The following is a 13,130-nucleotide window of genomic DNA, read 5'->3' as shown; positions in this document are numbered from 1 at the left end:
TCAAACTTTTTTTCAAGATTCAATCCCTAGCATCTCCAGGAATTTCTCAATAAATTCATCTATTAACACCTGCCGGAGTTTTCTTTTACTAGTTCTCCAAGTACTACCTTTAACCTTTAAAAAATAATGCATAATTTCTTTGAGAAATTCCCCTGGGCATAGCTTTGAAAATTTCTTGATGGATTTTTTAGGGCTTTCTTTAAGAATTCCATTAAGAATTCTTTAAGTATCTATATCTGTAATTTCTGCAGCGATTCCTGCAGTTTTTTTTCTCTGTGATGCCTTTGAATATTCATCCTAAATTGTCTAAAGAATTTTCGTCAAGATTTTTTTTTTCCAGAAAGTTTTTCTTGAAATTGCTTTCAAAATTCATCCAAAAGTTCCAGGAATTGTTCAAGATATTCCTCTGAATTGTTTCATGGTATCTCTTCAAATATTTCTCAAAGGATTCCTCCACGAATTTATCCAGAGTTTACTTCAGGCTTTAGAGATTTTTGTTCAGGAATCATTCAAGGAAATTTTCAAGAATAGAAACCTCCAGAAGCATCTCCAGTTAAAGAAAGATTTTTTGTGGAAATTTCTGCGAGAATCCCCGTAGGAATTTATCAAGGAAATCAGAAAGGAACCCTTCGAAAGGAACCCCTGGCGAAAGTTTTAAAGCAATTCCTAGAGGGAAAACGGAAGAAATTTTGAAGAAACCCCTTGTTGAAATTTCTGAAGAAATCCCTAAAATACTGAAGGAGTTTTTGGAGAAACTTCTGAAAGAATCTATGAAGGAATCACTAAAGAAACTTCCAGGTAATACAAGTTTTTTTTCTTAGTTACATAGACTAGAAAAGGTTCTTAGAACCACCAATAAAGTTTTATGACGGCTTTGAAAACCTCTACAAGACCAATCAATCATCGAAATGCTACTTGGAGAAATATGCAACATACATCTGCGCTAGTGTAACGTCCCGATACCTGTGGTTCGTGGATTCCTTTCTTTTCACTCTCGCTCGTTACAGGTCAGGCATAATATATGACACTTTTCTTGGAGGCGCGTCGGAACGGACGATGACGGTGCCAATATTGTCCGTTCATTCAAAGCTGAGAGCATCGGCTTCTTGTCTTGCAGTGAACTGTACACACTATCAGGTCCATTGTGGCACGTTTGGCAGCAACCGCAACAGTGCAGTGGTGTAAACAAACAATCAGTCGCTTGTTTGCCTTTCGATTGTGGTTCAACTCTGGTTTCTCTGCTGCATCTCGGAAAGTTAATTGAATTACTAAGTGAGAAGATTAGGAGCTCAAGTGTGAACGCTTTGGATCGTAGAAATTATGAAACGGTTGCAAGAATCAGCGCCAAGATGGGCATATGACACCTTCGAGTGGTGCTGCACTACTTCAGAACTACTGAGCGTAACGTCCTTCACGCGAAGTCACAGTTCAAATGTTCCAAATGACTTGACTCGGCGGCAGCGATGTGGGACGAACACTACGAACATGTATGCCATTTTTTCGCTTCCTTTCAGTTAATTTAAGTCCAAACCTATCGTAAAAATAAATGCCTTCCAGTTGTGGCAACACTGCCATCCTGTTTATCAAAACATCCGTGCCGGCCCCGATGTGGTCGTGTATGTAACCTTTATTCAATCGATGATGCTTCAAGCAAAATCGAGCTTTGCCAGAGTGCCGTTCAATTGCATTGCAAATATGTATAGAGCTCCGGAAGACAATCTCCTAATGTTCCATACGGTTGCACACGATTGATGGACCATTTAATGGTATTATTATGCAGGATTGGATAGGATAAATTTATTCTAAAATCAGGTTCTTGTTAATTTAGGTGGTGCTGTGCAGTGGTTCAAAATACCCGTTTTATAGATTTTCTCTAAAATTGATGACTTTTTTTTAAGAATTCAACTCTGCTATCCTCAGAAAGGTTTTTCGAAGCGCAGATTTTATTGAGAATTCTCAAAATTTCGCCAATATTTCCACAGTTAGGACATTGCTAGACTTAAGCCGATCGTTCGTTCGTTCCGAAAAGTAGAGAAGTTGCCATTTTTTGTGGATTTTTTTTCGAAAAAGATCTTTTTTTTTTATCGAGTGATTCACTTTGGCGATCAACGTCGATTTGTTTGTGCGCGTCTCCGTTCCCCGTATAAAGCCAGAGCAGTTAAGTTTGATTCGCCGTGGTGATACCAGTCAGTGGGAAGATGCCGCTCTTGTCCGTGTTGATAGGGAGCACATAGTTACAGAAAACTTGAATGGAAATTTATCGGTGAGCCCGTTCCATCTTATTGAAATAATTAACTGTATTCAATAAAGCAATAAAACAGTATCCTAATATAAAACTGAACAATATGTTTTGTATAAAAGGTTCGTTACGTCAAGTGGGCCGAAGTTCACGAGTCATTTTTTCATTTATTTTTTGTTTTTTTTTATTTATTTATTTATTTTTAAAATAATTTGAATGGTTCGTATTTTTTGGTGTTGACATGTGTTATAATTTTTTATCACACTTTTATCATGCATCCAAGATATGTACAATAGGACAGATCGGTGAAGTACTAGATTTGTAGTAATGAGCTGAATTTTAGTATGGTGAGAAGGTCAATTCTCCGTTTCTGCAATGAAATGATGCAAAAAGCGTGGGCATTATGATTCCTTGCCTAATTTGATGCTGTTTGAGCAAAACTTTGGACAACATTTTTGTTGTTTTCTCCATTTCTTGCAACATAAACTACATAGTTATCCAAAGTTTTGCTCAAACAGCATCAAATTAGGCAAGGAATCATAATACCCATGCTTTTTGCACCATTTCATTGCAGAAACGGAGAATCGACCTTCTCACCATACTAAAATTCAGCTCATTACTACAAATCTAGTACTACACCGAACGTGCCCCATTGTTGAATACTGGCATAGCCTAAACTATTCACATGACTGTCAGTTTTGTTATCAATTTCAATCCTGTATAGCCGCACCAGGGAGTTTCAAAGCGTCCTGCTCGTAGGATCCAGGGGAATTCTAGGTGCGATCGAAGTGACCCCAAGGGGCAGTAGGGGATTTCATAGGTGTTCCTTGCGGATTTTTGAGATTTCCTGGGAGTTTCAGCGTCGTTCTAGAAGCACTCCAGGGAGTTTCAGGAGCGTTCCAAGGGTTATCAAGGAGTTTCAGGGATACCCAAGAGAGTTTCGTGGGCGTTCTATAAGGTTTTATGGTAATACCGGGGGGTTTCAGGGGCGATACAGGGTATTCGCGGGAGTTCCAGAGAGTGTAACGGATGTTCCAGGGGCGTCCCAGAAATAAATTTTAAAAACGTAATTGAAATGTTCCAAGGCGTTCAATGTTTCAGAGGCGTTCAATGATGTTTCACGAGGTTTTAAAGGTGTTCCAGAAATGTTCCATGGTCCTTCAAAAGGGTTTCAGGGGCGATCCAATGTATCCCAGATGGTTTATGAGAGTTTCAAGGCTATTTCAGGGGGCGTCAGAGGGCTTTAGAAGCGTTCCATAGGGTTTCAGGGATGTTCCAGGGGTTTTAAGGTTGTTCCAGATGGTCCCAGGGGCCTAAGGGCTTAAGGGCGTTCCAGGAAGTTTCAGGAGGTCGCAGATGCGTTCCTGAGAGTTTCATTAATGCTCAGGGGCGTTGGAGGCGTTCCATAGGCATTCAGAGATGTTCCAGGTTTCAAGGGCATTTCAGGAAGTTTCATGGGTGTTCCATGAGGTTTTAGAAACGTCTGGGGGTGTTTCAGCGGGTTTCAGGAGGGTTCTAGGGGTTGACAAGGGCTTTCAGGTGTGCTTAACGAGTTTTAGGGAGTTTCAGAAACGTTCCAGGAGATTTCTTGGGATATGTTTTCCAGGGGCTATATCCCCTGATTTCACCTAAAACCCTGATACGCCTTGAAATCCCTCTGGAATCATGTGAAACTTCCTTTAATCACTAAATTTCCCCGGAAGCAGCTCCTGAAACTCCCCTATAAGCATTGAAAGTTATAGCGATACCGTTGATAGTGGAATTAGCTAATGTTATGGCGATATTGCTAAGAACTAAGCACTATAGCAGTTAAGATGAAACAGAATATCCCAAAGAATTATGTAACAACACCTATTGTTTTCCGAAAAGATTAAGTGATTATGGTTATACATAGCCAATGGCTCAGTTTAGCAGAAAAAGCTACAGTCACAAGTGCAAATATAAATATCTGCGCTTCGAATCAGTCTGGTTGATCTGATATTCTGGAAGATCTTTCACTTCCAAAGGGGTCATAGATAATACATAGTGGATATGTGAAATAACTACTGCAACGGCTGTAGAAACTCCAGGACAGTTTGGACGACCTCGAACGTCCCAAAAGTATTTAGTAATATGCGGCTTCTAGGAGGTCCAGTCCCTATAGTTACTTATGCAACGTTACTCTCTATAGTAGATATGACTACTGTTACGCGTCAATTCCTGAAGAAACAAGAGAAAAGATATTATAATTGAAAAACCGAGAAAGAGCTGAAGTAGAAAGTGTTTTAACCGGCTAATGTGATGGTTAAGTACTCCACCAGAGACCCCAAGTCTCTCAACTTTGATGACCCCATCTTCTCCCTGTTGCTGTCGATCATTCGTGAAACGCAAAAGACTTACAGTCAATTAGTCACCAATATGACGGCATCGTTTTGGGCTGATCTCAACACCTGCATCATACTGTGATTAACAGATATCAACTTAACGATCATTTGGCGCGTGTACTCTGCGCTCATAAGTTAAAATTATAAACACTTTCATGAAAAACAAGTTTGAAACTCTGGTACCTACATGCTACATACATAGGAATGATTCACAATGGGAACGTCATTACTTTTCACTAACCAATAATTAGCGACCCCACCACATCTGCAATGCATCTAGCTTCGAAAACAGACCTGACGTCATCGTCAGCACTTCAGTTCACCATCCCGAAATCGATTCTGTTTTTTTTGTTGTTGTGCATATGAACTCAATTTGCTAAGCCGTGCCCTCTCATTTTTCTTGTGTGTATACGGAAATGGGTCTCTTGTACTCGTGCCCATCGCAAACCAAACGCGACGATCCTATTCATAATGCCGACGCGACGCCGCGCCGCCCGGAGAGAGGAAGCATGCATCATTGCAGCTGGTTTGGAATGATATCATACCACAACACGATGCGACGCCCTGCCATCGCCGACTTCGCTATGATTTGTCGCTAGTATGCACGACGAGCGAGCGTTACGATGCGCGTAAACTGATGCATAACGAGTGTTGCTGACAAGCTATGTCTTTTTGATGAGTTCTATGGGTGTAGGTAGCAATAAAATTGATATCCAAAACTCGCCAGGTCACGCTGCAACTGGTTCGCCCATCGTGCTCTCTGCGCCTTCTTGCGCTAACCGGGTCAGTATCGAACACCAACATTGCATGGATGTTATCCGCAATTCTTGCAACATGCCCTGCCCACCGTATACTTCCGGCTTTTGCCACCTTCTGGATGCTGGGTTCGCCGTAGAGTGCAGCGAGCTCGTCGTTCATTCTTTGTCGCTACACAGTTGTTCTCCTGCACACCGCCGAAGATCGTCCTTAGCAGAGGTGTCAGTCGAAAACACCAAGGGCTTGTAGGTTCTCGAGCATAGTCCGTTTCTAATGCCCGTAGAGGACTACCGGTCTTATTAGCGTTTTGTACATGGTGCATCTGGTGCGTGGGTGAATCTTTTTAGACCGCAGTTTCTTCTGAAGTCCGTAGTCCGTTCGAATTTCACGACTAGCACTATTGTCAGACGTCAGTAAGGATCCGAGGTAGACGAACTCCTCCACCACCTCGAAGGTATCCCAGTCTATCGTCACATTGCTACCTAGACGGACCCGGTCGTGTTCGATTCCGCCTGCCAGCGTGTACTTTGTTTTTGACACATTCACTAAGAGTCCGACCTATGCTTTTTTTGCGTTTCAGACACGTGTACAGTTCTGCCACTGATGCAAATATTCTGGCGATAATGTCCATGTCGTCCGCAAAGCACACAAAGTGGCCGGATTTTGTGAAAATCGTTCCCCGGCTGTTGAGCCCGGCTCGTTGCATCACACCGTCCAGAACGATGTTGAAGAGTAGGCATGAGAGTTCGTCACCTTGTCGCAGTCCCCGGCGAGATTCGAATGAACTGTATAGTTCACCCGATATCCTTGCGCAGTTTTGCACACCGTAAATCGTTGCTATAATTAGTCTAGTCAGTTTCCCAGGAAAGCCGTTTTTGTCTATAATTCTACATAGCTCTGCGTTGTTGACACTGTCGTATGCCGCTCTAAAGTCGATGAATAGGTGATTCGTTGGGACCTGGTATTCACGGCATTTCTGGAGGATTTGCCGTACGGTAAAGATCTGGTCCGTTGTCGACCGGCCGTCGATGAAGCCGGCTTGATAACTTCCAACGAACTCATTCGTTTTAGGCGATAGACGATGGAAGATGATCTGGGATAACACTTTGTAGGCAGCATTCAATATAGTGATCGCTCTGAGGTTCTCACATTCCAAATGATCGCCTTTCTTGTGAATGGGGTAAATTACCCCTTCCTTCCACTTCGGTAGCTGTTTGGTTTCCCAGATCCTGACTATCAGCCGATGCAGACAGATGACCAACTTTTCTGGGCCCATCTTGATGAGTTCAACTGCGATACCATCATTACTAGCTGCTTTGTTGGTATTGAGCTGATGAACCCTCAACTTCCCTCAGAGTAGGAGTTGGTTCATTTCCGTCCTCTGCTGCACTGGCATCGTCGTTTCCTCCGTTGCCCTAGTCGCCCGTGCCTACGTTCTCCACGCCATTCAGGTGCTGATCGAAGTGCTACTTCCACCTTTCGATCACCTCACGTCCGTCCGTCAAGAGGTCGCCGTCCTTATGCCTCCACATTTCGGCTCGCATCACAAAGCCGGTGCGGGATGCGTTGAGCTTCTGGTAGATCAGGTATCAAAAGGCCGGCTCCAGAGGCACGTTATCCTTCATTTGGGACATTTGTGCCATTGCCAAAATAATAGTCTATTTCATCATCTACCTGAGAGAAAAGGAAGGAAATAAGGATAAGGATGGGGTTAAGGACAGGTAGGGAAATAGGAAAAATACCCTGGAAAAGAGTACTAACGCATAAGCGTACCACAATGGGTTCAAACAGCGCCCTGAAAAGGGCACTGTAATAATGCATAAAGCGAAAGAGAACGCAGTTGCGCAAAAACTGGACAGTTACATATCAAATAATACGCAGTTCCATAATCGGATTCACAGCTATCAAATGCAAATGAATCAGCTTGCTGAATATTCGCCATGTGATAGCTGAGTCGGCAGTAGCCAGTCATTGCTTTGACCAGAATGCTGCAATTCTGCTTTGACAGCTTTGTAAGATACTTCGCCACCCTTGGAGATGGCTCAGTACAATACAATTTGGTTTGACGGCATGACTCCGATTTATTCCAGTATTGTCTGTGTTGAGTAGCAGCCCAGGTGTGAATCTGAAGCTTTATCCAACACTTCGATATCGGAATAGCTGGCTCAGGACCAATGAAGTCATGTGATGCTTCAGTACGAGCTAACTCATCAGCCAATTCATTTCCAGCGATGGAAGAATGGCCAGGCACCCATACAAGGTGAACAGCGTTTGCTGAATTCAGCTCCTCGATTTGAGTTCGACAAGCGATAACTATCTTCGACCTGGAGTTGGCCGAAGCAAGTGCTTTAATAGCAGCCTGGCTATCTGAACAGAAGTATATTACTTTGCCCATTACGTGCTGCTGGAGTGCTGATTGCACTCCGCACATAAGAGCAAAGATGTCGGCCTGAAAAACAGTGCAGTGTCTACCAAGTGAGTAAGACTGATAGAGCCTTAGCTCACGAGAATAAACACCAGCACCTGCTCGACCTTCGAGAAGGGAACCATGAGTGTAACATACGATGCCGTCTGAAATACTTCTTTCCAGATATCCAGATGTCCACTCTTCCCGGGAAGGGAATTTCGTGGAAAATGTCCTATATGGGAAATTACAAGCAATTGTAAGATCACTTGGAGCAAGGACAATTTTGTCCCAATTCACCAAAAGTGGGAACAACGAGGTGTGTGTTGATGTGCGGTTCACCGAGTATCCATAGACGGTAAGTGCAAGAAAGTGCTTCTTGTTTGAGATGAATGTGTAGTGGGGCAACGTCAAAGAGAGCTTCGAGCGCTGCCGTTGGAGTTGAAGAGAACGCTCCAAATATCGTCATTAGGCACATCCTTTGGAGATGGCCTAACTTTGGTTGGACCGTTCTCATTTCGCCCTTTCGCCACCACACAAGACATCCATAGGCCAATATTGGCCGAACCACATTTGTGTAAATCCATTTGATAAACTTGGGTTTTAGACCCCAAGTTGTACCGGCATTGCCCGAAGGCCATACAAGCTTTCTTGATTCGGAACTCAATGTGAGGTGTCTAGGAAAGCTTGGAATCAAGAATGACTCCAACGTACTTTATCTGTTCAGTCACATAGATTTCAGAATTACAGAACGCCATTACGGTTTCGCCTTTCCGTAAAAAGAACAATATGTAGATGTTTTACTCGGATTTACCGAAAGGCCATATTGGCGACACCAACCCTCAACTACCTGAAGGGCGCTCTGCATCAGTTCGAAAAGGGTGGTGATACACATACCAACTAACAATGCTAGGTAGTCGTCGGCAAAACCATAAGTAGGAAAACCGTTATTATTTAGTTGCCTCAGCGTATCTGCTACGAGATTCCACAAAAGCGGTGAAAAGACTCCCCCTTGGGGGCATCCACAAACACTCAATTTCCTAATCCCTGCTAGACGCAATGTCGAGAAGAGATATCGGTTTTTGAGCATTTGATGAATCCAATTGGAAATCATTGGAGATATACCATGACTCCGTGCGGCTTCCAATATGGCATCGAAAGACACATTGTCAAAGGCACCCTCGATATCTAGGGAAACACCCAAACAAGATTGCTTTTGAGCGGATGCTTTCTCGATATCGTAAACAACCTTGTGTAAAAGAGTCACAGTGGATTTACCAGATTGGTAGGCATGTTGGTTTACATGAAGAGGCACGTTGGCCAGATGAACATCACGGATGCCATAATCCACAATGCGTTCTAAGCATTTCAGAAGAAAATAGGTCTGAAACTCTTTGAAAACTTTACAGTAATATGCCGTCAAGATTTGGGAATATACCCTGTAGTAAAATTGTAAACAAGTATATTTTTTTCAAAGCATGTTTGGAATAATCAAATCCCCACTGAAGCAAAATAGGATAAATCCCATCTGCTCCAGGAAATTTGAAAGGAGCAAAGCTTATAAGAGCCCACTTAATTAATTCTATAGTTACAATACTCCGAGCCAAACCCAGGGAATCATATCTACAAGAAAAAACATCAGGGTCATCCGAAGATGTAATATCCACATATCCGGGAAAGTGTGTACTGAATAAGCATTCCAGAACTTCCTCATCAGAGAAGTTAAATCGCCATTTGGTAAACGAAGTTTATTCTCTCGGAAATCCTTAGACTTCGCAAGGATTTTGTTCTACCGATTGGCTTCACTCAAACTAGAAACATTTACACAAAGCTTTTCCTGCCAGATCGCTCAGCAGACCGACGAGCTTTCTGGTAGGTCCTGCGAGCCGCCCTGTAAGCCTCCAATCCAGCCGAACGTCGGCGTTCCTCTTGTGATCTTCACAGACCGTAGAGGGCAAACTTCTTCAAAATCTTCCACAACGGCCTTCATGTTGTAGTATCAACCGCATTATTATAACCACTTGGAGTGACAATGGATGGTGAGTATCCATGAAACTTGGCCGCAACCAAATCAGCAAGAGATCCCAGCTATGCCTAACACTTCCTCTTCAGCCTGATACTATGAATGTTGGACGGTTGCCTTTGTTAAGTAATCTAAGATCTGTACTACTTAAGTACTCCATCAAACTGGAGCATCTCAAGGCTGTGCTGGAAGCAGGTGCTACGAATATTGGGACTTCTCAGCCCCCCCCCCCCCCCCCCGCGTGGTCATTTGTCAATACAAAATTTTTTATTCGTCCATACAGAATGCTCACTGGCCGAACCCCCTCCCCCGCCCTCATGGCCACGTGGTTTATGGACAGCCCCTAGGTGGCGGCGAAATCCAATACTCCATTGCACGGTGACGTCATCAAAAAATTGCTCTCTTTCGCTCCTGCGGGAAATTAGAAAACAACAGGACCAACACCTGTCAAATTTGACAGGTACTGGTCCCGTTGTTTTCAAACTCTCTGAAAGAGCGAAAGAGATAGAATTTCGCCGTGAGGTGGTCTATTCGCCTTGACGGAGGCTCTCTGAGAGAATTGCGCTGTGCGTGAAAACAATTTTTTTTAACATGGGAAAGGATAGGAGCTGCATTTTCAAATGCTTCTAATTCTTTATAGAAATTTTTTTAAGCAAAACGTTCTTAATGTTATCGAATGAGATTTTGATACGCTATATTATAGACATAACATTGTGATTTTAAAACATTTTGTCTAAAACCAGTTATAGTGTAGCTAATTGAAAGGATATTGCAAAACATTAACTCTTTTTTCAATCTGAAGTCCCTAAATTATTTTAGAAGCATTTGAAAATGCAGCTCCTATCCTTTCCCATGTTAAAAAAAATTGTTTTCACGCACAGCGCAATTCTCTCAAAGAGTTCCGTCAAGGCGAATACTTTTCAACGCGTCATGTTTCTGAGAGCCTATCAACTTGCGCTTCTCTCTTGATCGTGTCGATGACTGCCTCTCTGTTTTGATCGTCTCATAAACAACGATCTACCACGACCCCATGCTGCAGCGCATGGACTGCAATAACGAACCGTAACGGTTGCGCTTCCATCTTCGTGCGGTGAGAGCGAGTTCACATGTGCCGGCCGAGAGAATCTCCCTCCATCGGCTGGGCGAGCATAACGAAACTGACAGCATTCTTAACCCATGTAGTGTGACTGTTACACACTACATATACTGCTACTAGGCTTAACTGGCGCCCAACGACGACGACGTCGCTGAGCGTCGTCGTCGTCCGACGAGCATGCTGCTCGTCGTAGCCGTTGGCGTTGCTTGCTGTATCAGCTGCCGCACCGCGCGCCGCCATGGTTAATCGCAACAAACGGACGAGGCTTTAGTGATCGAATATGCTAGCTCGGGCTAGGACGCAGGCGCACGCTTAAGTATGATCGCGGGTGGCGAGTGGTTTGGGGACTGCTGCTGCTGCTTTGGAGCTAACTTTTGTTCTCGGTTTAGGCGTGAGCGTTTTAACTACTATTAACCGTCGCCGTCGTCATCATCGTCATCGTTTGTCGAAGCGTAATCGTCGTCGCTGGGTGCGCGCACCGAGAGTAAATTAACGTGCGATCTAGTCGAGGCACCTTCAGTGAAAATATGATCCTCGAACGACGAGGATCATACCGTTGATCGCCCGGGACGGAATCCTGATCGTAGCCGGTCGATTGGTTGGGGGAATGTTTATTCACTAGGAAAGAAGTGTTCTCAAGTGGAAGCAGTCTTTGTTAGATGAAAAGTTATCCGGTTGAGTTTCGAAACAACGAAGAAGAAAGCAACCGATTACGATTAAGTGTGGTAAACCACATGAATTAGTGGTGTGTGATAATAAAAATTGAAAATTGAACCCTTCGACGAAAAAGGGGTTGAGTGATATAGATAAGCATACAAGTCTTATCAAGTGGTCTTGAAAAGTGTGAAGAACTTCATGATTCGTTAGAACGAAGAATAGTGGATCTATTGTGAGATATCGTAAATGGTATGAACGTCTACATCTGGTGTAATATCTACACAACAGATGTCGATTTTTCTTCCTGACGAAGATATGAAAAAGATGTAAGGCTGCTGGCTGTTGGCTGATTGGAATTATTTCAATTACAAGTGCAATAAATTCTCAACTATGTTGAGTTTTTTGTTTTAGTCATGATAACTGATATTTAAATGCTATTTTTCTGGCTTAATATAATTTGTTTGATTGTCATTTTTTTCTGGATACAAGGTTTAAAAAACCCAGATTTTGCTCGTTTGTGGTAAATGTGGTAATGTGGTAAATTGCTTGAACATTGATCCTAGTAGAAAGTATTAGTCAGCTAAGCAATATAATAACCGAATTATTTTGTAATCAGTGAACAAACCATCGATTAACAGTGAGAATCACCGGAAGTGATGGACTCAAGAGTTCACAATAACATCGCCATTAGTAACATTTGTTGATCAACAATGCTCAACTGAATCATTTTCACCGTATATCTGAGTAAGCTGTTTGAAAAATAAAATGCGATCTTCACGTGTTCGAAGAGTGTCTGGTCATTTGGCCTAATGCCGTTTGCCTGAATTATGATCAATAGAATTTAGTGACATTTCAACTACCAATATGATCATCGGAAAGGCTGTTCTTTCTAGTTTTAACATTCAGGGAATACAGGTATTCTTCGATATAACGTACAAAAAACTTTTCTCTTTGTACGTTATATCGAAGTGTACGTTATATCGAAGCAGACCAAATTTTTATATTTTTTATGCTAGTATTGATGTATTCGACGTGAAATTAACCCCAAATAATGATTTCGGTGAAATTCATAAAAACAATAATGAAAAACATGGGTTTTCACGAAAAACTCATTTCGTTTTTTGTGCTTCGATATAACGTACATTTTGCTTCGATATAACGTACACAAAATTTTTCCCCAAATTGCGCTAATTTTGGTTAACAAGGCTAATGCTGCAACACAGCATTGATTTGAGTGATTTCGTAGATTATCTGGTGGTTATTACTGGAAAAAAATAATTTTTTCGTTATATCGAAGCAAAATGTACGTTATATCGAATTCGCTATATCGAGGGTGCGTTATATCGAGGGTACGTTATATCGAAGAATACCTGTAGTGTTGGCGTTGATACTGCCAATATTTCATAAAGTTCTTTCCTTCTTTGAATAATAGGCTGATCTTTCGTGTTATACTGATGCGGAGAACAGTAATTGTATTTGTAATTGTAATTGAATTCATTAATCATACGTAAACCATCCAATACACCTAGAAAGCAGCATTTCATAACATGTTCGGTGTTCAGTTGTTTTCTGGGTATTTTAAAACAACGGTA

At 42.4% G+C, this 13,130-nt stretch overlaps 1 protein-coding gene across 4 annotated transcripts in view; it reads left to right on the top strand.

Moving 5' to 3' along the window:
• Nucleotides 1-13,130, top strand: part of LOC109422806 (E3 ubiquitin-protein ligase HECW2) — a 149,468-nt gene that overhangs the window by 65,975 nt on the left and 70,363 nt on the right. For 3 of the 4 annotated variants that reach the window (XM_062845525.1, XM_062845524.1, XM_062845523.1), the window contains exon 1: nucleotides 10,969-11,787. The exons of the other annotated variant lie outside the window; for it this stretch is intronic. The gene's annotated coding sequence lies outside the window, so the exon portion shown is untranslated. Of the gene's footprint in view, nucleotides 1-10,968; nucleotides 11,788-13,130 lie in introns of those variants that run through there. 4 annotated transcript variants of the gene reach the window in all.

The sequence above is a fragment of the Aedes albopictus genome, chromosome 1, assembly GCF_035046485.1.
Source record: "Aedes albopictus strain Foshan chromosome 1, AalbF5, whole genome shotgun sequence".
NCBI lineage: Eukaryota > Metazoa > Arthropoda > Insecta > Diptera > Culicidae > Aedes > Aedes albopictus.
This window is presented reverse-complemented; position numbering and strand designations above follow the sequence as displayed.